This window comes from Cebus imitator, unplaced genomic scaffold (genome assembly GCF_001604975.1).
Source record: "Cebus imitator isolate Cc_AM_T3 unplaced genomic scaffold, Cebus_imitator-1.0 Scaffold3, whole genome shotgun sequence".
Classification (NCBI taxonomy): Eukaryota; Metazoa; Chordata; class Mammalia; order Primates; family Cebidae; genus Cebus; species Cebus imitator.
In genome coordinates, this window is record NW_016107318.1 from 12869013 (window position 1) to 12894785 (window position 25773).

Below are 25773 nucleotides of genomic sequence, written 5' to 3' on the forward strand. Positions count from 1 at the left end.
TCAGATGCTCCAGTTAAAAAGAAAGATTGACTGAATACATTAACAAACTACCCAATTATATTTTGCTTACAAGAAAGTCACCTTACCTGTAAAGACACATACCAACTGAAAGTAAGGAAGTGACAAAGGATACTCCATGCAAACTGAAACCAAAAGCAAGCAGAAGCTATACTATGACCAGATAAAACAGTAAAAAAGGCAAAGAAGAACATTATATAATGATAAAGAAATAAATTTGGCAAAAAGACATCACAATTCTAAATACTTATGTATCTAATAGTGGAGATTCATAAAACAGATTCATAAAACAAATATTACTAGACCTAAAAGGAGAGAAAGAAATACAGTAATAATGGGAGCCTTTAACACTCCACTCACAGCATTAGATATATCATCTTGACAAAAATAATCAGCCAAAAAATATTGAATTTAAGTTGGACTTTAGAGAAAATTGACCTTACATACATTTGCAGAATATTCTACCCAACAGCTGCAAAATACACATGATTTTCAACAGTACATGGAACATTCTCCAACATAGATTACAGGTTAGGACACAAAACAGGTCTCGACACATTTTCTAAAAATCAAAATTATATCAAGTGTCTTATCAGGCCATAGCAGAATCAATACCAATAAAAACTTTGGAACCTATAAAAGTATGCTAATTAAGCATCATTGTCCTGAATGATCACAGGGTCAATTAAAAAATTAAGACAGGAATCAAACATTTTTTTGAAACAAATGAAAATGAAAAGACAACATACCAAAATTTGTTGGATACGACAAAACCAGCATTAAGAAGGAAGTTTATAGCATTAAATGCCTACCTCAAAAAAAACAGAAAGACTACAAACTAATCTAATGATGCATCTCAAGGAATTAGAAAAGCAAGATCCAATAAAAGCCCAATTTATTAGAAAAAGAGAAACAAAGCTTAAAGCAGAACTAAATGAAATACAGTCGAAGGAAACAATACAGAGACTTGAGGAAACAGTTGGTCCTATGAAAAGAAAAACAAAATTGATAAACTGCTAGCTAACCTAACAAAGACAGGAAGAGAGAACATCCAAATAAACAAATTCAGAATGAAAAAGGAGACATTACAACTGACACCACAGAAACACAAAAGATTATCATAAATTATTATGAATATCTGTATGCTTACAAACTAGAAAATCTAGAGAAAATGAATAAATTCATAAGCACAAAATCTATCAAGATTGAACCACAAAAAGATATAAAACCCAAACAGCCCAATAATAAGGGGTAGCAAGACTGAACCCATAATTTTTCAAATCTCCCAAAAAAAGAATCTCAGATGAATACTACCAAATAAAATCACAGATGAGTACTACCAAATATACAATGAAGAACTAATTTCAATTCTCCTAAAAATGTTCCAAAAAATCAAAGGAAAATTTTTCTTAACTCATTCCACAAGGTCAATATCATCCTGATACCAACACCAGACAGAGACACAAGAAAAATAAAAACTACAGACCAATATGCCTGATGAGCATTGATGCAAAACTTCATAATAAAATGCCAGCAAACTGAATCCAACAGCACATCAAAAGCATTATCACCATGATCAAGTTGAATTTATCTCAGTGATGCAAGAATGGTTTATATATGCAAATCAATAAATGCTCTACACCACATAAACAGGATCAAAGGCAAAATACCATGTGATCATCTTAACAGACACACAAAAAGCATTTGATAAAATTCATCATTCCTTTATGATAAAAACCCTCAACAAAGCAGGCAGAGAAGGAACCTATCTCAAAATAACAAAGGCTACATACAACAAACCCACAACTCATAAGCTGAGGAAAAGTTGAAAGCAATTCTCCTAAGAACTGGAACAAGACAAGGATGCCCACTTTCACCATGCCTATTCAACATATTATTGGAAGTCCTAACCAGAGTAATCAAGTAAGAAAAAGAAATAAAAGACATACAAATTGGAAAAGAAGGTGACAAACTGTTCTTCTTTGCTGATATTTCCTTACATCTATAAAAACCTAGTCTCCACCAAAAAATTCTTAGATGTAATAAATTAATTCAGTACAGTTTCAGGATACAAAATTAAAGCACAAAAATCAGTAGCATTTGTATACACCAATAATGATGTAACTGAGCAAGAAATCAAGAGGGCAGTTCTTCTTACAAAGCAACAACAAAAATATCTGAGAATAAATTTAACCAAGGAGGTGAAAGATCTCTACAATAAAAACTACAACATGCTCTTGAAGGAAATTGTAGATGATACAAACAAATGGAAAAAACTTTCATACTCATGAAACACAAAAATAAACATTGTTAAAAGGACCAAAGCAATTTACAGATTCAATGCAATGCTTATCAAAATACCAATGTCATTTTTCACAGAACTACAAAACAATTATAAAATTCATATAGAACCAAAAGAAAAGAACCCAGATAAATCCTGAGCAAAAAGGACAAAGTTAGAGGCATTACATCACCTGACTTTAAATTATAAGACAAAGGTTATAGCTTTTTGTAGCTATAAGTATTTGTATAAAAATAATCAAGTAGATCAATGGAATAGAATAGAGAGTTCAGAAACAGAGCCATATATTTAAAACCAACTGGTCTTTGACAAAGTCAAAGAACAGACATTGGGGAAAAGATACTGTTTTCAATAAATGGTGCTAGAAAAATGGAATTGTCATATGCAGAAGGATAGAATTGTATCCCATCTCACCATATCAAAATTCATATCAAGACAGATTAAAAACTTGAATGTAAGTCTCAAAATTATAGAAATACTAGAAGAAAACCTAGGAAAAACTCTTCTGGACATTGGTCCAGGAAAATAATTTATGAATAAGACCTCAAAAGCCCAGGCATGCAAAACAAAAATAAACAAAGGAGACTTAATTAAACTACAAAGCTTCTGCACAGCAAAAGAAACAATCAACAGAGTAAAAAGACAACCAGCAGAATGGGAGAAAATATTTGCAAACTATGTATCTCACAGTAGACTAATATGCAGAATATATAAGGAGCTCAAACGATTCCACATTAAGAAAACAAATAATCTTATTTAAAAAAATGCGCTAAGGATATAAACAGACATTTCTCAAAAGAAGACATACAAATGGCCAACGGTAGTTTTAAATAATGTTCAACATCACTAATCACTAAAGCAATGCAAATCAAAACCACAATGAGACATTATCTTACCTGAGTCAGAATGGCTATTAAAAGGACAAAAAATAACAGATGTCATTGAGGAGGTGGATAAAAAGAAACTCTTATACACTATTGGAATATAAATAAGAACAGCATCAGGGAAAACAGTGTGGATATTTCTCAAAGAAATAAAAATAGAATTACCATTTATTTGTTCCAGCAATCCCACTACTGGATATTTATCCAAAGGAAAAGAAATCAATATCAAAAAGATACCTTCACTCATATGCTTATCACAGCACTATTTATAATACCAAAGATATAAAATCATCCTAAGCATACATCACTGGATGAATGGGTAAATAAAATGTAGACTATATACATAATAGAATACTATTCAGCCACAAAGAAGAATGAAATTATGTCCCCTGCAGCAACATAAGTGGAAATGTAAGTCACTGTCTTAAGTGAAACAGGCCAGTCACAGAAAGTCAAACATCACATCTTTTCACTCATAATTGGGTGGTAAAAAATGTATATTCATGAACATAGAGAGTAGAAGGGTGGACAATGTAGACTCAGAAGGAACAGCACATGGGAAGTGGGTAGATAATGAGAAATTAATTAATATGTACAATGGGTTCTCATTATCATTTGGGTAATGTATAGCCTAAAAGTCCTGACTTGACAAGTACACAGTCAATGCATGTAACAAAATTGCACATGTACCTTATTGGCAAAGTCCAGTTTACTGTGAGCTATCAAAAATTTTAAATGTGTGGATGATGTATTTCCTAGTATACTGTGTATGTCTTTATTTCCTAATTACATTTAGAAAGACATTTGGAACATATTTTTTTAATTTCCCAATATTTGCCTTTAAAATATTGTTTAACCTTGAAAAAATAGGTGATAATAACATTTGCAATTGCCTATTAAATGCTATGCCAGAAATTATATGGTTGCTTTACAGTATAAACTTCTCAGGAAGGTTTGTCTAAACCTCTCAGCATATCTATAAGGTAGACAATATTATCCTTTTATGACATAGAAAAAAACTGAGTCAAAGGAGCTAAACAAATTGTTCAAGAAGCTAGTATGTGACAAACTTGTGATTGAAATATATTTATTCCTGTATCTGATTAATATTTCTGATAAATAATTATAGTAATAATGTCTAGGTTTGAGTTTTTATTATATGCCATTATTCTAAGTGTTTTATCTTATCTCATAGTCCTTATGAGGCTGAGAATGGTGGCTCATGCCTGCAATCCTAGTGCTTTAGGGTAGCCATGGTAGGTGGATTGCTTGAGCCCCAGAGTCCAAGCACAGCCTGGGCAACATGCAAAACCCTTTCTCTGCAATAAAGTTTTTAAAAGCCAGGCATAGTGGTGAGTGCCTATAGTCCTAGCTATTTGGGAGGCTGAGGTGGGAGGATTGGTTGAGCCCTGGAGGTTGAGGCTGCAGTGAGCCGAGATCATGCCACTGCACTTAAGCCTGGATGACAAGATGAAACCTTGTCTCAAAAAAAAAATCATAAGAATTCTATGAAGTAGATACTATTACAATTTTCCCATTCAGAGTGTAATAAGTGCAGTTTAAAATACAAGTGATGCTATGAGTCCAAGCAGGGAATTAGTGACGCCAGCATTTAAATCCTGGTGTCCATGCTCTTCAGTACACCATGCTTCCTCTTTACAACAACCTTCTGACATTCACCATAATAATAGTATCATGGCTGACTTCATCATGGTAAGGCCATTTCTAGGTTTTTAGACTTATACATTATGTTTCCAAAGAGTTAAGATTAATAAATATCATAATGTTAGAGGCAAAAGCCAGACAAGATAAATTTGAATGTTGAAAAATGTACCTACATAAGTTCTGGACTCCCTTAGATATTTTAAGCCTAAGCATTTTGTTTACTTATGTAACTTAGTTTTAGAATGGTCTGACTTCTCCACTTCTCTGAAAATATCTGTTGGGTAGGGATGATGTAAAGGAGAATTTGTCTCATAATTAGATGATAGTCCTTAAAATATTCACTGTGAAACTCTATGACAAATTGATGAGCCCTTATTGAAATCAAAATTATTAAAATGTCACTTGTGAATTTTGTGTCAGGCTTTCTACTTTGTGGCAATCTGGAATTCAAGTCACTGTAGTTTGTCTATTCCTAAGTGCCCTAAAAATGTACCCTATGTAGCTGTTATTAGCTATTGATGGAAAGGTCTTCATAGTAAATGGCATATACAATTCAACACCAGGCAAATACGTATTTGGCTTGCCATGATGAAAATCCTTTTGTTAGGTCCTGAGGAATCCTAAGTTTCAACTGGTTTGTGCTTTTCCCCATAGTCTGTGGAACACTCACCAGGACTGTATAGTTTCATTTCTATTGAAAGAAAATTTAGTCTGAATTCACTGATTATGATGCTATGTTGTATTAATAAGTCTCCTATTATGCTAAACCAGCTGGACATATTTGACTAACCCTGGAAGACAGTGGATGAATACGTTAGCTGTCTGGCCCAAATTCTAACTTTCCATCTGTGAGTTGGCTCCATGTGCTGATTCTCTACACAGGAGATTAATTTTCAAAAAGTTATAAGAGTATTCGTAAGGACAGTGGAAAGGGGAGCATAGCAAATAATAATAGAGAAAGCATTTGGAAATACAATTGTTATTATTCACTGAGATTTTCAAACTTAGACATTTTATTCTTTCCCTGAGAAATAACTCAGGAGCTCTAAATAAAAGAGTTATAGGAAATAGATTTTTAATGCGCTTCAATTCAATTCAACAAATATCGATTTACCACTCTCCACTTAGAGTAAATCAAATAGAATATTTTTCTGGAGTAATAGGGTATTTTTTAACAAAGTTATAGATTTAATAACTTTGCCTACAACCTTTCAAACAAATCTCTGAAGAGAAGCAAACATTAGGCATGTCCAGCACTTTCCCCACAGATTCTCTCTCCACCCATTTAGCTACCAATCTCTAATCTTATTTATAAAGGGCATTGAAACATAGATCATGAAGATAAATATTCAAGTAGTACAATGTTTTCTTCAAAGACAAAAATGTTTCTTGAGGAGAATTATATCATTGAATAAAAGTAAAAATTATAACTTTAATCATATACTAAAATACTTCATGTACTTTACATACAATAGTATTTTTAATTAATATTCTGATATAGTGACAATGTTCTGTCATGTATAACAAAATACTATAAATAAACTAAACTTACTGCAGAGACCATTATGTGAATTTCTGATACAGGCAAAAAAGAATACAGATATTCTTATTTCTAGAAATTTTCAATGTGAGCAAAGGCTTCATCTCTCTAAAGATAATATTTCATGAACATTTCAATAAATGTCTATTGAGGACTACCTATACATCAAGTGCAGCTTTTAACATTTAGCAAAAGAGGAAAAGGCAAAAGCAGATGATTACAATACTGTGTGGTGAGTGTGATAATAAAGGTAAGATCAGAGAAGGTGTTACATGGATGTCTATGGATAATGTGTAAGGATAGCTGTGACACAAGTCTTCAAAGAAGAGTGGACTTAATGTACTTTTTAAAGAATATCCCTAATATTGCATGGGATATACTTATGTTAAAAATATTTGTGACATATGTGAATTTTACATTTCACTTTAAATTTAAAGGCACTCTGTTTTTTATTGGCTGAAACTGACCACCCTACTGTTAAGACAGGCTTAGAACCAGAATATCACTGCTCCTACACAAATTTCATTGGCCAAATAAAGCCACATGGCAGAGCCCAAAATGTCAGGTACATGCAAGTCATGAAAAGGAGGGAAAAAGTATTTTGAATAACAATGTAATCTACCACAACTTGTCAAGCCTGTAAAAAGGATAAATATAATATAAATTAGACGTTTTAAATGTTTTTCCAAAAAAAGTTTGCTTTATTTTACTCAATTTTGAAAAATCTGTTTTTGTGAGCAATGTAAAATTATACATATATATGTATGTATATATATTTATATATACATACATTTATTGTACTTTAGGTTCTGGGGTACATGGGCAGATCATGCAGGATTGTTACGTAGGTACATACATGGCTAGGTGACTTGCTGACTCCATCCCCTCATCACCTATATCTGCATTTCTCCCCATGTTATCTCTCCCCAATCTCCCCACCCCCCACTGTCCCTCTCCTAGCCCACACAACAGACCCCAGTATGTGATGCTCCCCTCCATGTGTCCATGTGTTCTCATTGTTCAACACCCACCTCTGAGTGAGAACATGTGGTGTTTGATTTTCTGTTCTTGTGTCAGTTTGCTGAGAATGATGGTTTCCAGATTCATCCATGTCCCACAAAGGACACGAACTCATCATTTTTCATGGCTGCATAGTATTCCATGGTATATATGTGACACATTTTATAAGTTTCATAGATCATAATGCAAAGTCAGTCTCAGTAGCTTTGTTCATATATTTTACAGAAAAAGTAACATATAAATATTTCCAAATAATATTTCAGTTAAATTTAAATGCCCATTTTCTAAAGTAATGGCAGTTTTTAATTTCTCCATGCATAATTTTGTGCCAATTTGCATTAAAACAATTCTGTTATCTGAATGTTTCTTTTTATTATTCCTAGCTATGGTGCTTTACCTCTGAGGTAGAAGATTCACTCTAAGTACAGCTCCAAACATCTTTACACATTGAAAGTTTTTTAATGGCATATTATTCTATGGACTATTTTATAAAATCAGATTGTACTCAACCATCTCTCGTAATTCTGATCTGGTAACAGTGTTGTTGCATTCTGGATAAACAGATTATTTTCTCTTGTCCTAGTTTGGATATGATTTGTGCTTACTCAGTTCCAGCCAAATCCTCTGGCATTGCATGCTTTTAAAAATATAAGGTGAAGCATTATTGATATTACCTCACAGCAAAAATCATTCAGAAGCAAGCAAACAGATAAGCAAGAACACTGATAATGTAGGAGTATATCTTGACTATTTCAGTGAGGAACTCAAATTGTGAGAAGTCTGTAATCTTTGAAGGGATTGTATAAATCATTCATTCATTTATTCATTATTCATTCTACAGGCATTTCTTAAGTGTATATAACGTAGTAGACAGCATGCTAGCTGCTGAAATGCAGGGTGAAAAGGCAGCAATCTCCTAAAACAATAAATACTTTTTTTAACTATAAGACAACATATCACACATTTTGCTTATACTGTTTCATGTAATTTTCATTACAAGCCAGATCAATTGAAAGTTTATTAGTCATTATACTGGTTAAGAAACTGAGGCTCATGACATCAGACTTTTCAATGCTCATAAAAGTAATGATGCATGGAACCAGAATTTAAACTCCCATCTCTTTTTTTTCCTCTATAAACCATGCTTTATATACTAATTTTATTTTATGATAAGAAAAACTTTCAGGAATAGAGAAGACAGCATTGTATAGGATTTGAAAACACGTGCTTTGGAGTCAAGTAAATGCTGGTTCAACTTTTAACTAACACGGGTGAAATTTTGGACAAGTGACTTAAAAGTTCTAATGTTAAGTTTATTTACAAATGGAAAAAAGGACAAAATAGCATTGATACCACAGGCTTCTTAACTAGTATTATGCTTGAAACACAATTTGCAGACTCTAGGTACTAAGTAAATCCTTGTGGAATAAATGTAGTAAACATGTTAAGCATTTTGCACACCTCTTTTAGAACACTATCAGTACTTAATAAATGTCAAATGTCTGAAATTCCCCTGACTACTGGAGCTCTGATTTCTAGGAAAGTTCTTAATTCTTTTTCAAATGTAGTTTTTTTTTTCTTATGTTACATATTTCCCTGTTCTCTAATAAAGGCAACTTTCCATCCAGTAGTGGATGGAAATTACTGTTAAATTAACTTATCTAAATCAATGAAAATAATAGTGAACCTCTGCTTTATTGTGTTACATGGGAAACATTGATATTACTGATCGTGTCATATCACATTTGATTCACACAGCAATTCCAGGAGGATACTAGGTTTCATAGAGTTTAATAAGAGACAAGAAATATGAGCTTGGTTTTGTACTCTCACTCCTTACCATAATAATCAAACTCAGTGATATTTCACAGACCTATGAGTTTTATAAAATACCTGAATCTGGTTGTGTATATACAAGATACATAAAGATAATAAATACTAGTTAGTTGGTCTGGGTCAATTTTTTGTACCTGTATAATCATTCTGAATTGCCGTAGTTGTATGGTGGGCATCTGTACTAATTGTTAAGTATGCTGTGGTCTGAGAGAGTGATCAGTTTTAGAATAGTTTTGTCTAGTATTCTGCTTCTCCTAACCACTGATGTATTGCCCAAGAAATCAGGCTACATTCTACTTAAGGAAAATCTCCAGATACAGCTTTGCAAACAGGTTGGTATGGTTTACCAGTATTGGCTTGGAGGAAAGCAGAGAATAAACCTGACACTTTTGTTTTACCAAAAGGATGCTGTGTTATCTATCAATATAAAGAGTATAGGAGGGTGAAGTTACTTTTATTCTCAAAGGTATAATTTTCAACAACACTTACCTGTCTAGGAGCTCAATTTTAAGTCAAATTAGTTCCAAGATGTAATATAAATTACAAGACAGTATAAAATGACTTAGGACTCAGAGTAATTTCATTTGATTTCTACATCCTCCTCCTACTGGCTGTGTGAAATTGGGAATTTACTGTAATCTTGGTTTTTCTCATGTGTAAATAAGGATGATATTATCACCTTTACAAGGCTATAATAAGGTTGACATGATGTATGGAAAGTCCTTAGCACAGAGCATAGCATAGTACAGGACATCCGGCTAAGGATGTCTAGTTTGCAATTTAATACATGGCTCTGGAGTTCACAGGCAAAGTTGAGGCTAGAGAGACAGGTTTGAGAGAGTTATAACTAGAGATAATAGCATATAGAAATGGCATTATATTTGAAAAAGGGGTAGTTTGAAGATCAGAGAGTTCAGTTCATCTGAAGATGTCATTCAAATGAAAGCTTCATTGCTAGTTATAAACCTTAATGCTGAGTGTAGTCAATCAGATTTTGAGTCCAGGTCCTGTAACCCGAAAGAAAGCGAGAGCTCAGGAAACCCAGAATGACAAACCAGCGATTGCTACTGTTCAATAGTGTGTCCATGATGATTTAAAACTAAATAATCATCACTCCATTGGCGAGTTCAATGATGCTTTTATCACAGCAGGATAAATTCCTCTTGTCAAAATTGGCACCCATTATGCAAATGAAATTCGAAGGGTTCATTAGCTAAATGGTAATTGGAATAACTTGCATTAAAGAAATGATATACAAAATTTCTATCAAGCAAAATTACTTTATTTCCACAATAACCTTTAAAATGTTTCTCAGTGAATAATAAATCAAAATTCTAAAATTATAGATATTTAATGGACTCATAGCTGACATCCTGTTCATGATGCATTTTTAAATATGTCTCTTTCCTGGCTATTTATTTGGTTACTGTTTATAGTACTAACAGGAAAGATATTGGCCATTATTTAAAGGCACAGCATTGTATTGACAGCTTATAGGCATGTACAATCAACAAGGTTTGAAAGAAAAATTCAAAGCTTTTCTAATTATCTCGGTAGATCTATAAATACCCCATATGTGCTGAAATAATAACATCTATCACTGGCCTTGTTTATGCAATCAGTTTTAAAGTATTGCTTCTTCAATTTTCCTGGAAAAGTATTGTATTGAACTGGAATTATTTTTCTTAAGTGTTTGCTAGTATTTAACAGAGCAACCATCTGAATTTTATCAGTGGAACATTTTAATTTGAAGTGAAGCAGTGTATGGTTAAGCCTGCCTTTTTAAATCTAATATAACAATTTCTATCTTTAAATTGATGCATTTAGATCATTTACAGTGATCTTAACTTGAGATAGTTAAGTTAAAACTACCATCTTGCTATTTATTTTCTATTTATTTCATCCTTTCTTGTTTCTTTTTCTTTTTTTGTCTTTGGTTGAGTTACTGAATATATTTTATGATTTGTTTTATTTTCATTATTGTCTTATTATCTGTATATTATTTTTTAGTGGTTGCATTAGTGTTTATTGCATACACCTTTAACTTATTTAGTAAAACTCCAAGTGATATTATTTTACTTCATGTAGAGTATGAGTTTTAGAATAGTACACTTTTAGAAATAGACTTTATTTTTTAGAGAAGTTTTATGTTCATAGCATAATTGAGCAGAAGTTACAAATTCCCCATGTGCCTCCTGTCCCCATGTATGTATACCCTTCCCCATTATCAACATCCCCCACCAGAGTGGTTCATTAGTTAGAATTGATGAACCTCTACTGACACCTCACTATCACCCAAAGCCCATAGTTTACATTAGATTTTACTCTTGGTATTGGAAACTCTGTGGATCTGGACAAATATATAATGACATGTATCTACTTTTATAATATCATACAGAGTAGCTTTACCACACTAAATATTCTCGGCTGGGCACGGTGGCTCACACCTGTAATCCCAGCACTTTGAGAGGCTAATGTGGATGGATCACCTGAGGTCAGGAGTTTGAGACCAGCCTGACCAACATGGGAAAACCCTGTCTCTACTAAAAACACAAAAATTAGCCTGGCGTGGTGGTGTATGCCTGTAGTCCCAGCTACTTGGGAGGCTGAGGCAGGAGAATCACTTGAATGTGGGAGGCAGAGATTGCAGTGAGCCAAGATCATGCCACTGTACTCCAGACTGGGCAACAGAGCAAGAGTTTGCCTCAAAAAAAAAAAATAATAATCTATACTCCACTTGTTCATCCTTGTTTTCCTCAGCCTCTAGACAAGCATGAATTGTTTTAATGTGTCCATCTTTTTCCCTCTCTTCAAATGTCATATACTTAGATTCATACAGTATGTTGCCTTTTCAAATTGGCTGCTTTCACCTAATAACATACATTTAAGTTTTCTCTCTTTTCCCATGGCTTAACAGCCTTTTTTTTTGAGTGATGAATAATATTTTATTGTATGTACCAAAATTTATTTCTCTATTCACATATTGAAGAATATCTTGGTTGCTTCCACATTTTGGCAATTATAAATAAATATGCTATAAACATTTTTATGCTAGTTTTTGTGTGATTATGTTTTCAGCTTTTTTGGGTAAATACAAAGAAAGGTGATTGCTGGATCATATAGTAAGGATATGTTTAGTTTTGTTAAAAACTGCCAGCCAAAATGTCTTTCACAGTGGCTGTACCACTCTGCATTTCTACCAGCAATGAATGAGAGTTCCTGTTGCTCCACCTCCTTGTCAGCACTTGTTATACTTTTGTTTTTCCCCTCTTGGCCTTAACACCTTACATTTTACTGTTCTATCTGTAATAAAATCTATAAGGTACTGTTATTTGGCTTGATTAGATAGCTAATATCTTTCGTTATACTTTAAGTGGCTGGGATACATGTGTAGAACATGCAGGTTTGTTACATAGGTATGCATGTGCCACAGTGGTTTGCTGCATCCATCGATGCATCGTCTACGTTAGGTATTTCTCCTAATGCTATCCCTCCCATAGACCCCCATCCCCAGACAGGCTCAGTTTGTGATGTTCCCCTCCCTGAGTCCATGTGTTCTCATTGTTCAACTCCCATTTATGAGTGAGAACATGCAGTGTTTCGTTTTCTGTTTGGTTCCCGTGTTCGTTTGTTGAGAATGATGGTTTCCAGCTTCATCCATGTCCCTGCAAAGGACATGAAGTCATCCTTTTTTATGGCTGCATAGTATTCCATGGTGTATATGTGCCACTTTTTCTTTATCCAGTCTATAACTGATGGGCATTTGGGTTGGTTCCAAGTCTTTGTTATTGTGAACAGAGCTGCAGTAAACATATGTGTGCAGGTATCTTTATAGTAGAATGACTGATAATCCTTTGGGTATATACCCAGTAATGGGACTACTAGTCAAATGGTATTTCTGATTCTAGATCCTTGAAGAATTGCCACACTCTCTTCCACAATGGTTGAACTAACATACACTCCCACCAACCATGTAAAAGTGTTCCTATTTCTCCACGTCCTCTGCAGCATCTGTTGTTTCCTGACTTTTTAATGATTGCCATTCAAACTGGCATGACATGGTATCTCATTGTGATTTTGATTTGCATTTCTCTAATGACCAGTGATCATGAGTTTTTTTCATATGTTTATTGGATGCATAAATATCTTTTTTTTTTTTTTGAGACAGTATCTCACTCTGTTGCCAGGCTCCAGGCTGGAGTGCAGTGGTGCAATCTTGGCTCACTGCAACCTCCACCTCCCAGGTTTAAGCAATTCTCCTGCCTCAGCCTCCCAAGTAGCTGGGACTACAGGTGGTCACCACCACACCCAGCTAATTTTTGTATTTTTTAGGAGAGACAGGGTTTCACCATGTTGGCCAGGATGGTCTCAATCTCTTGACCTCATGATCCACCCGCCTTGGCCTCCCAAAGTGCTGGGATTACAGGCATGAGCCACCGTGCCCAGCCAAATGTCTTCTTTTGAGAAGAGTCTGTTCATATCCTTCGTCTACTTTTTGATGGAGTTGTTTTTTCTTGTAAATTTAAGTTCTTTGTAGATTCTGAATATTAGCCCTTTGTCAGATTTGGATAGATTATAAAAATTGTCTTCCATTCTATAGATTGCCTGCTCACTCTGATGTTTCTTTTGCTGTGCAGAAGCTCTTAATATCTTTTAAAGAGAATAAACAATATTATATTTACCTACATGGTTATCATTTCTAGTGCTCTTCATTCATTTATGTTGATCCATATTTCCATCTCTGTTTTATTTTCATTCTGCCTGGACTTTTTAATATTTTTTTGTAGTGTGAAATAACTTGCAATAAAGTATTTCAACTTTTATATGTATTTCTGACAGTGAGTTTATGTTAATTAGCCTTCACGTTTGAAATATATTTTCGCTGGGCATAGAATTCTACATTGACAGATTTTTTTGTTGTTGTTCCATACTTTAAAGACTTTGCTATCTTTTTTTCTCATTTGTATTGCTGTCAAAAGGAAATTTCCTATTATCCTTAAATTTGTTCTTCTGCATGAAATTCATCTTGTTTTCCCTCTGGTTGAAGTTAATTTTTTTTTTTTTTTACTTTGTTACAAGCCTTGAGTATTTTAATCATAATGTGCCTTAGCTTAGTTTTTCTCATAGTTTTTATGTTTGAGGTTCACAGAGTTTTTTGAATTCACAGATTTATTTCTCCTCCTTTTACCTCTGGGACTCTGATTAGCCACATACTGTTTCTCAAAGTTATTTCACAGCTCATTAATGTTCTTTTCATTTATTTTTGTCTTCTTTTATCTTTTTGCTTCAGTTTGGATACTTTCTAGTTAAGTCTTCAAATTCACAAATTTTTCTTCTGCTATATCTGTCTTTAATCTTATTTAGTGTATTATATAGCACATTTTTAAATTAGTCATTGTAGTTTTTATCCTCATAATTCAGATTCTGACTTTTTTGAACATATTGAATAGTTATCGTAACTAACTTAACATCTTTGTCTACTAATTCTTTAACATCGATTTCTGTTTTGGATCTACCTTATTAATTATTCTCATTGTGAGTCATGTTTGTCTGCTTTTACAGTATACCTGAAAATATTTGATTGGATGCCATACATTTTGAATTTTACCTTGTTGAATGCTGGATATTTTTGCCCTCCCATTTTTAAGCTTTGTTGTGTTTACTAATTTAGTTTTAAGTTGCTTAATTACTTGAAAACAATTTGATTCTTTCAGGTATGGATTTTATGCTTTGGTAGGTGGGTCTTGAGCAGTGCTCCAATTAGGGCTAATTATTTTTCACACTTGAAAAGAGACCTTCTTGATTACTCTACCTAATACCCTGTAAATTAGTTTCTCCATTTAAGATGGTGGGAAGAGACACTGTTCCCAACCCTGTATGAGTACAGAGGCCCAATCCCTCACACTGATCACTGCACAATTGAATAGTTGAGAGATATCCTCTAAAAATCTCAAGGTTTTTTTTTTTTTTTTTTTTTTTGCTTCATGCAGCTCTCTGGTACTCTGTCATGTCACTTTGGTTTTCCTGATCTTGCTTCTCATCTTCTCAACTAAGGAAGTTTGTTGATTTCTGCCTGAGTCTTCTCCCTGTGAGCTACAGCCTAGAAACTCTCTCAAGCTGCTAAGATTGAGTAATTATAAGGCTTACCTCATTTGTTTTCTGTCTTTTATGGCTTATCATCTTTTATACCTAATTCTAGTGTCTTGAAAATAAGTGTTTCATATATTTGTCTGTCTTCTTTTTTGTGTTTTTCTGGTTTATTTTGGCATTGAGTGAAAATACACATTCTGAGACTGCATCATATTATTTTTTAATTTAGGTATAAATCTAGTATGTAAATTCACATTTTCCCTAAAATAACCTGTGCTCTTAACTATTATGCTAAACCACAATATTGCAGAACCTATTGCATTACTTTCAGAGAAAAAAAGAGTATGATCTTCCTTTCTACAGGGAGTAATAAAGATAAACACAGAGGTACTAAGCAGGAGGATGGAGAGTTCACATCTCACTGAAGGAATAGAAAAAGTTGTCATCATAAGGAGAGGTGGGTAAAAGAAAAGGAATGGAAGGCCAAAGCCTAGATCTGCCACTGAAGAGAGGGAGCCAGAAATCCAATGCGGGATGAAGAAGAGCATTGCCAAGGAAGTGTCCTCAGCCAAGTTGTGGTTGGAGAGCATAAGTGTCTAGTAAGCCAAGCTTGATGGCTACAGCTAACACTGTAGCCCAGAAGTAGGAACAGAGTAAAGAAAGCAAAATGTGAAGATAATGCAGGGCTTGCTACTTAAATACCAAGAGATGGGTGTGTCAAAGCAAGGAAGTATATCAGCAGTTGAAGTAACAAAATTCAGGTATCTGGACTGGCAAAAAAAAAAAAAAAAAAGTCACATTTACTGATGAGAAGACTCATTTAATAATTTAAGAGAATGGTATTTAAAAATGTAAATATGGATGGAAAAGAATTTTTGTCGTCAAGAAGGAAGGAAGGCAAGAGATGACAAGTTATTTTGATTTTAGACAGACTGAAGGAACTCAGGGACAGTATTTTATTCTGTTACTTGTGCCAGCTGGCCAATATGAAGTAAAAATTAAGATTAACAGAAAAAGAGGGTAATTGACTATTAGGCCAAGTATCTGAAAGAAACTGAGTGCTTACAAAGAAATAATATTTTTGAGTCAAATGCTAAAGAACTCCAGTCAGGATGACACTAACAGAAGAGGTCGATGTAGATGCATTAACATAATCTCCAGTGCTGAAGAGCTCAGGAACAATGGTCAATTGGTTCGCACTATGACTCCAGGCCAATAGCACTACATGTGATATTTCCAGCTCAAATATAGGCAACCATAAATTCTTGCCTGGCAGGACTCATGGAAGGCAATTACCCATGATATACAAGTCTTGGTGCACTGCAGTTTTCTGAAGGGAGTGTCAGTCAAGGATTCAAGCCACTACCAGGGTCAGCCATGCTCATGTACCTATCTGTATTCTAGCCTAAGTGCCTTCATTCCTTCTCTGGGGGCCTTGGCTGAGGTATTTTTCTCCACTTCATCTCAGTACTTTCCCACTCCTCCCTTCCATCCCTGGACCACTGGTTCCTTTAAAAGGCAGGAGCCTTTTATTCAGGTCTCTTGGACAGTAAGACTCCCATCCCCTGACCTCCTCCTTGTCTTCATTGATCCACCTACCCTTACTTGGTGCTGTTCCACAAGAAAAAAAAAAAAGTGCTAGTGAGCCAGTGCTAGTTTTGCCTCTTGATTGCCATGCTACAGTCAGTGAATACAGGCTTGATTGTTACTTTAAGTTGGGCTCATTGTCCTCACTGACCATCTCAACACCTGGTTTCTTCAATGGTCAGGGACTGAAAAATTAATCATTTTCAAACTAAAATGAAATTACTTCAAACCTTAAAATTATTAAGCCTTCTTTAGTTTCAGTGAATGACTGCTATATCTTCCTGGCACAAAGTTTTACACGTAAAGACTTTCCTCTGAGTTTCTGCGAAATGGACAAAAGGCCAGAAAACTAATTAGTGAGATTAGTCATGGCATTCTTAATACTCAATACATAATGTCACAGTTATATCAATTAACCAAAACTTGATGCTGATTACTTTAAAACACCATGACAGAATATGTGGCTGATACTATAACTGTTCTTTGAAGATCAGACGCTTACTAATTTCCTGTAATTTACAGAATTGAATTCAGTCTGTTAATTGCAAACTAAATGTTTGCAGTCACACAGCAAACATTTGTGATTTTCAACTAAATTAGATACTCAGGCTGGTGTATTGTTTCATTTTGTTGTTTTAAATTTGACCTTCCTCATTTACCGTCATTTAATCATTTATGTATTTTTTGTCCAATACTTTATGACGTGTCTACTACATTTCAGCCACTTTACTAAGCATTAAGATATAAATTTGAGAAATCCTGGTACCTGTCCTCAATGAAATATCAGTGTTTATGCAATGCTAGTACTCTTATGAACAGCATGATTCAGTGTTGGTAAGAATAATTTTTATGAATCTGCTAAAATATTAAGAGGAAAATAAGAAACTTTTAAACAACAAACATAATAGAGAGAAATGATGTTCCATGTTGTAAGTTTCCCAGAACATGGCAGAAAAACATTCTACCTAGTTTTTCTATGTTTGTGCAAGATTTTATCCACTCTTTGATTATTTTTCTCTCAGCATTGAACCCTTGACTTCAAAACATTATCTATTTGTGGCTTTAAGAATCTAAGTAAAAGGCCCTTCCCTTCCTTTCCTTTCTCTGTCTCTTCCCCTTCCTGCCTCTACTTCCTTCTTTTTTACTTTCATAATCACAGGGGATTTAGAAAGCAGCTACCTGAGGGGGAAAAATAAATGTTGCATTTTTATCTCAATGAAAAAGGTGTATAAAGAAATTTGTTAGATAAACCTTTGACTGAGATCTGCTTTTTTAATGTGTGGTGTAGTGATTTAACATCAGAAAAAAAGAAGTAAAAATATAAGTTGTTTAAATTCACATAGGATTTCCTCTTAGAAATGCTTAATGATTTGCTTGATTCTAATTGCAGTATAAGAATAAGTGCCCAGAACTCAAATCAAAAGCAAAATTATCTAGATTTTTTAAAAAATTCATTACATTTCTTTTCTCTTGGCATTTCGGAGCTGAAAACAAAAATAATCCCCTAGACAAAAAAACTGATTAAAGCATTTTGAGACTGCCATGCATATATGCTTGCCATATCATATAGACAGTACTTACTTCAGAGAAAATACTTTTTATTTAACCAAAAGAAAAAACTATAGTTAAAATGGATACTAAGGAAGAAACAACTTTTGACCAAGAGTTATTGTAGTTATCTTACAATCTAAGAAAAGAATATATTCATGTTAAATATTTTTGGACTAAAATCTAGGTTAAATTCACAGCTCTACATTCAGGGATAATAGAAGCAAAGCCATCCATTCTAGATAATAGAATTTGCTCATTCTTTTTTCATTTTTTCCTTCCTTTCTTTATTTCTTCCTTTTTTACTATATTTTCTCCCCATCCAAATATTGTTTGATGAAAAATGCATTTGAGGCAGATGTGGCTCTCAACTATTTCTTTTTAAAAAAGTTTTGTCTTTTCATATAAATCCTCTTTACCACTTACATCTCATTTTTAAAACAGCATAGGCTTCCAGGATGCTGGTGATCTTTGTCCTTATATTGCCAGTAGTATAAAACACAGCACTTAGATTTGAAGTCTAATGAAAAAAATCACTTAGGAACAGAAGTTTGCCCCATGAATACTTCTCAAGAGCCAAGAATACAGTTGCCCAGTGCTTACCAGCTTCATGCATTGTGTAACAATCCACAGGTTTTCCATAACAGAGTGTCACTTGTATTGTTAATATTCTTCTATTTTTTTAATTGTACTTTTAGCTCTGGGGTAAGTGTGCACATCCTATAGGCTTATTGCATAGGTACACATATGCCACAGTGATTTGCAGTCTCTGTACCCCCGTCGCTTATGTTAGGCATTTCTCCCAGTGTTTTCCCTCCCCAGCCTCCCTACTCCCACTGTCTCTCCCCTAGCACCCCACTCCCAAACCTACCCCAGTGTGTGATGTTCACCTCCCTATGCCCATGTGTTCTCATTGTTCAACACCTGCCTATGAGTGAGAACATGCGGTGTGTGGTTTTCTGTTCTTGTGTCAGTTTGCTGAGAATGATGGTTTCCAGCTTCATCCATGTCCCTACAAAAGGCAGGAACTCATCATTTTTTATGGCTGCATAGTATTCCATGGTGTATATGTGCCACATTTTCTTTGTCTAGTCTATCATTGATGGGCATTTGGGTTGGTTCCAGGTCTTTGCTATTGTAAACAGTGCTGCAATGAACATTCATGGGCATGTATCCTTATAGTAGAACGATTTATAATCCTTTGGATATATACCCAGTAATGGGATTGCTGGGTCAAATGGAATTTCTATTTCTAGATCCTTGAGGAATCACCACACTGTCTTCCATAATGGTTGAACTAATTTACACTCCCACCAACAGTGTGAAAGTGTACCTTTTTCTCCACATCCTTTCCAGCATCTGTTGTCTCCAGGTTTTTTAATGAACACCATTCTAACTGGCATGAGATGGTATCTCAATGTGGTTTTGATTTGCATTTCTCTAATGACCAGTGATGATGAGCATTTTTTCATATGTTTGTTGGATGCATAAATGTCTTCTTTTGAAAAGTGTTCATATCCTTCACCCACTTTTTGATGGAGTTGTGTGTTTTTCTTCTTGTAAATCTGCTTTAGTTCTTTGTAGATTCTGGATATTAGCCCTTTGTCAGATGAGTAGATTGCAAAAATTTTTTCCCATTCTGTTGGTTGCCAGTTCACCCTAATGATTCTTTCTTTTGCTGTGTAGAAACTCTTAAGTTTAATTAGATCCCATTTGTCTATTTTGGCTTTTGTTGCCATTACTCTTGGTGTTTTAGTCATGAAGTCCTTTTCTATGCCTGTGTCCTGAATGATATTGCCTAAGTTTTCTTCTAGGGTTTTTATGTTTAAATCTTATGTTAGATCTTATGTTTAAATCTTTAATCCATTTGGAGTAAATTTTAGTGTAAGGTGTAAGGAACAGGTCCAGTTTCAGCTTTCTGCACATGGCTAGCCAGTTTTCCTAACACCATTTATTAAGCAGGGAATCCTTTCTCCATTTCTTGTTTTTGTCAGTTTTGTCAAAAATCAGATGGTTGTAGATGTGTGGCACTGCTTCCGGGACTTCTGTTCCATTCCATTGGTCTATATCTCTGTTTTGGTACCAGTACCATGCTGTTTTGATTCCTGTGCCTTGTAGAATAATTTGAAGTTTGGTAGTGTGTTTCCTATAGCTTTGTTCTTTTTGCTTAGGATTGTCTTGACTATGCAGGATCTCTTTTGGTTCCAAATGAATTTTAAAGTGGTTTTTCCTAGTTCTGTAAAGAAGGGCGATGGTAGCTTGATGGGGATAGCATTGAATTTGCAAATTACTTTGGGCAGTATGGTTGTTTTCACGATATTGATTCTTCCTAACCATGAGCATGGAATGTTTTTTGATCTGTTTTTGTCCTCTCTTATTTCCTTGAGCAGTAGTTTGTAGTTCTCCTTGAAGAGGTCTTTTACATCCTTTGTTAGTGGCATTCCTAGGTGTTTTATTCTCTTTGTAGCAATTGTGAATGGGAGTTCACTCATGATTTGGCTCTCTGTTATTGGTGTATTGCTTGTGATTTCTGCACATTGATTTTGTATCCTGAGACTTTGCTGAAGTTGCTTATCAGCTTAAGGAGGTTTTGTGCTGAGATGATGAGCTCTTCTAAATATACAATCATGTGTCCTGCAAATAGAGACAATTCAACTTCCTGTTTTCCTAACTGAATAAACTTTATTTCTTTTTCTTGCCTAACTGCTCTGGCAAGAAGTCCAATACTATACTGAAAAGGAGTGGTGAGAGAGAACATCCTTGCCTAGTACCAGTTTTCAAAGGGAATGCTTCCAGTTTTTGCCCATTCAATATGATATTGGCTGTGGGTTTGTAGTAAATAGCTTTTATTATTTTGATATACATTCCATTGATACCTAGTTTATTGAGAGTTTTTGGCATAAAGGGCTGTTGAATATTGTCGAAGGCCTTCTCTGAACCTATTAAGATAATAATGTGGTTTTTGTCTTTTGTTCTGTTTATGTGATGGATTATGTTTATAGATTTGTGTAGGTTGAACCAGCCTTGCATCCCCAGGATGAAGCCTACTTGATCGTGATGGATATAAGGTTTTTGATGTGCTGTTGCATTTGGTTTGCCACTATTTCATTGAAGATTTTTGCATCAATGTTCATCATGGATAATGGCCTGAAGTTTTCTTTTTTGTTGTGTCTCTGCCAGGTTTTGGTATCAGGATAATGTTAGTCTCATAAAATGAGTTAGGGAGGATTCCTTCTTTTTGTATTGTTTGGAATAATTTCAGAAGGCCTGGCACCAGTTCCTCTTTGTATGTCTGGTAGAATTCAGCTGTGAACCCATCTGGACCTGGACTTTTTTTGGTTGGTAGACTATTAATTTCTGCCTCAACTTCAGCCCTTGTTATTGGTCTATTCAAAGTTTCAACTTCTTCCTGGTTTAGTCTTGGGAGGGTGGAAGTGTACAGGAATTTATCCATTTCTTCCAGATTTACTGGTTTATGTGCATAGTGCTATTTGTAGTATTCTCTGATGGTAGTTTGTATTTCTGTGGAATCGGTGGTGATCTCCACTTTATCTTTTTTTATTGTATCTATTCGATTATTCTCTCTTTTCTATTAGTCTGGCTATTTTCTTGATCTTTTCAAAAAACAAGCTCCAGGATTTATTGATTTTTTGAAGGGTTATTTTGTGTCTCTATCTCCTTCAGTTTTGCTCTGATCTTAGTTATCTCTTGTCTTCTGCTAGCTTTTGAGTTTTTTTGATCTTGCTTCTCTAGCTCTTTCAATTTTGATGATAGTCAATTTTAGATCTTTCCTTACTTCTCATGTGGGCATTTATTACTATAAATTTCCGTCTAGACACTGCTTTAAATGTGTCCCAGAGATTCAGGTACATTGTGTCTTCATTCTTATTGGTTTGTAAGAACATTTTTATTTCTGCCTTTATTTCACTGTTCATCCATTCATTATTCAGGGGCAAGTTGTTCAGTTTGCATGTAGTTGTGTGGTTTTGAGTGAGTTTCTTAATTCTGAGTTCTAATTTGATTGTGCTGTGGTCTAAGATGGTGTTTGTTATGATTTCCATCATTTTGCATTTGCTGAGGAGTGATTTACTTCCAATTATGTGGTCAGTTTTAGAGTAAGTGTGATGTAGTACTGAGAATAATGTATATTCTGTGGATTTGGGGTGGAGAGTTCTGTAGATGTTTATTAGGTCCACTTGGTCCAGATCTACATTCAAGTCCTGGATATCCTTGTTGATTTTCTGTTTTGTTGATCTGTCTAATATTGACAGTGGAATGTTAAAGTCTCCCACTATTATTGTGTGGAAGTCTAATTCTCTTTTTAGATCATTAAGAGCTGGCTTTATGTATGTGGGTGCTCTTGCATTGGGTGCGTATATATTTAGGATAGTTAGCTCTTCTTGCTTCATTGATTCTTTTATCATTATGTAATGTCCTTCTTTGTCTCTTTTGGATCTTTTTTGGTTTAAAGTCCACTTTATTGGAGACTATGATTGCAACCCCTCCTTTTTTGGCTCTCCATTTGCCTGCTAAATCTTCTTCCATCCCTTTATTTTGAGTCTATATGTGTCTTTGCATTTGAGATGGGTCTCCTGAATACAGCAATCTGATGGGTTTTGACTTTTTATCCAGTTTGCCAGTCTATGTCTTTGGTTTGGGGTATTTAGGCCATTTACATTTAATGTTAATGTTATTATGTTTGAGCTTGATCCTGCCATTTTGTTACTGGTTGGTTGTTTTGCCCGTTAGTTGATGCCATTTCTTTATTGCATCATTGGCCTTTATCATTTGGTCTGTTTTTGCAGTGACTGGAAATGGTTCTTACACGTTTAGTGCTTCCTTCAGGACCTCCTATAGGGCAGGGCAGGTCTGGTGGTGATGAAATCTCTCAGCAATTGCTTGTCTATAAAGGATTTTATTTCTCCTTCATTTATGAAGCTTAGTTTGGCTGGATATAAATTCTTGGTTGAAAGTTCTTTTCCTTACGGATGTTGAATATTGGCCCTCACTTTCTTCTGGCTTGTAGAGTTTCTGCTGAGAGATCTGCTATGTCTGATGGGCTTCCCTTTGTGGATGACCTGATCTTTCTGGCTGCTTTTAGCATTTTTTCCTTCCTTTCAATTCTGGTGAATCTGACTATTATGTGACTTGGGGTTGCTCTACTTCATGAGTATCATTGTGGTTTTTTCTGTATTTCCTTGATTTGGCCTGCCTTACTAGGTTGGGGAAGTTCTCCTGGATAATATCCTGAAGAGTGTTTTCCCCTTTGGATTCATTCTCCCTGTCACATTCAGGTACACTGATCAAGCATAGACTAGGCCTTTTCACATAATCCCATATTCTTGGAAGCTTAGCTCATTTTTTTCACTTTTTTCTCTAATCTTGCCTTCTCATTTTATTTCTTTGAGTTTATCTTCAATCTCTGATATCCTTTCTTCTGCTTGATCGATTCAGCTATTGAAACTTGTGTATGCCTCGTGAATTTCTCATGCTGTGTTTTTCAGCTCCATAAAGTCATTTATGTTCTTCTCTAAGCTGTTTATTCTAGTTAGCATTTTGTCTAACCTTTTTTCAAGGTTTTTAGTTTCTTTACATTGGGTTAAAATATGTGTCTTTAGCTCAGAGAAGTTTGTTATTACCCACCTTCTGAAGCCTGCTTTTGTCAACTCATCAAATTTATTCTCCATCCAGTTTTGCTCCATTGTTGGTGAGGAGTTGTGGTCCCTTGATGGAGAGGCATCCTGGTCTTCGATAAGTTCATTCTTTTTGCGCTGGTTTCTTCCCATCTTCATGAGTTTATCTACCTTTGATCTTTAAAACTGGTGATTTTGGATAGGATCTCTGAGTGGACATCCTTTCTCTTTGAAGTTGAAGCTATTTCTCCTGTATGAGGTATTTTTGTGGTTATGCAGTTGTCAGGAAGCTGCTTGATGAGGCAGTCTCTTGCTTGTCTGCCTGCAGAGGTGCTGCAGGGCTGCCTTGGGCTCAGCCTGGCTGCTGGGTAGTCTTCCTCTGGGTTTTGTTTACACAGGTGAGGTTACACCCGCCTTCCCAATGGTGGGCATCCTTCCTCCCACCAAGCTCAATCAACCCGCATCGAGTTCGAACTGATCTGCCGGCTATAAAACTCTAGTGAGAGGGCTTCAGTTTGCTGGACTTTGTAGGGGTGGGACCTGCCAAGCCGTATCACCTGTTTCCCTGTTTTCAACTCTCCCACCTTCTGGGGGATGGGTAGTTTCATCCTGCAAGTGTTCTCAGCCAGTTAGTCAAAACTTCCGTCCAGATGTGTGCTGCTAACTGACAGTGCTAGGTGGGCTGGAGCTGTCTCTCAGATATGTGTTGGTAGCTTGCTCACACTTTTCAGCCTGGCAGAGTTCTCCTATGCTGTGGGTTGCAGAGGCCATGGGAGAAGCACAATATCTGGACCCGAGTGCCCAGTGGGTATGGCCCCGGATCCTCTGGGCCAGATATACTTCCTGGGTGGGGCAGTGCCTCACCCTGCTTTGATTAGCTCCCTGCTTCTGTTCACCCTTTTTGGGCTATTCCCACTGTCTGACCAGTCCTATTGAAATGAACCTGGTATCTTGGTTGGGAATGTGGAGAACACTCGCCTCCTGGGTCGCTCTGACTGGAACTGCTCTCTGGAGTTGTTTCTATTCAGCCATCTTGGTGGAAGTCCCCCATTAGTATTCTTTAAACTTATTTTCTTTTTGGTTTAAATATATTTATTCTAAAGGAAAATGGTATTTTAGCTCTAATTAAAGAGAAATTAAAATAAAATGACAAAAATAAAAATATTATTAAATTGTAATGATATTGTTGTGTACCTCTAATACTTAGAATAATGCCTCCCCCTTTTGTAAACAAACTTGTGTCAGAGAGGTGCTTAAGGTATTGGAGTATCAAGCTAAAATATTCTTCCTGATAATAACTAGGAAGTTTTGAAGAGAAGTAAAAATAGCTTGCCTATTGTATGATGCTCTGCCATTTAATACCATCTCAACACACTACCTAAAACCACTATCTAAACCACAGCTAACACTTTGGAATGCACTAACTTAGTAATTTTCTTCCTGGACATACATAATATCTAGCAAATGCTTGATACATACATGTTAAATATCTGCTGAGTTGAACTTGGACTGATTATCCCTTTAGTTCCTTTATTTGGCCAGATTATCTTTATAATCTTAATTGATGGAATCAGACTTTGTGTGTTGTTCCAAGCACAAAATAAATACTTGGTAATAACTTCTCAGTCAATATTTAGACCCACATGAACA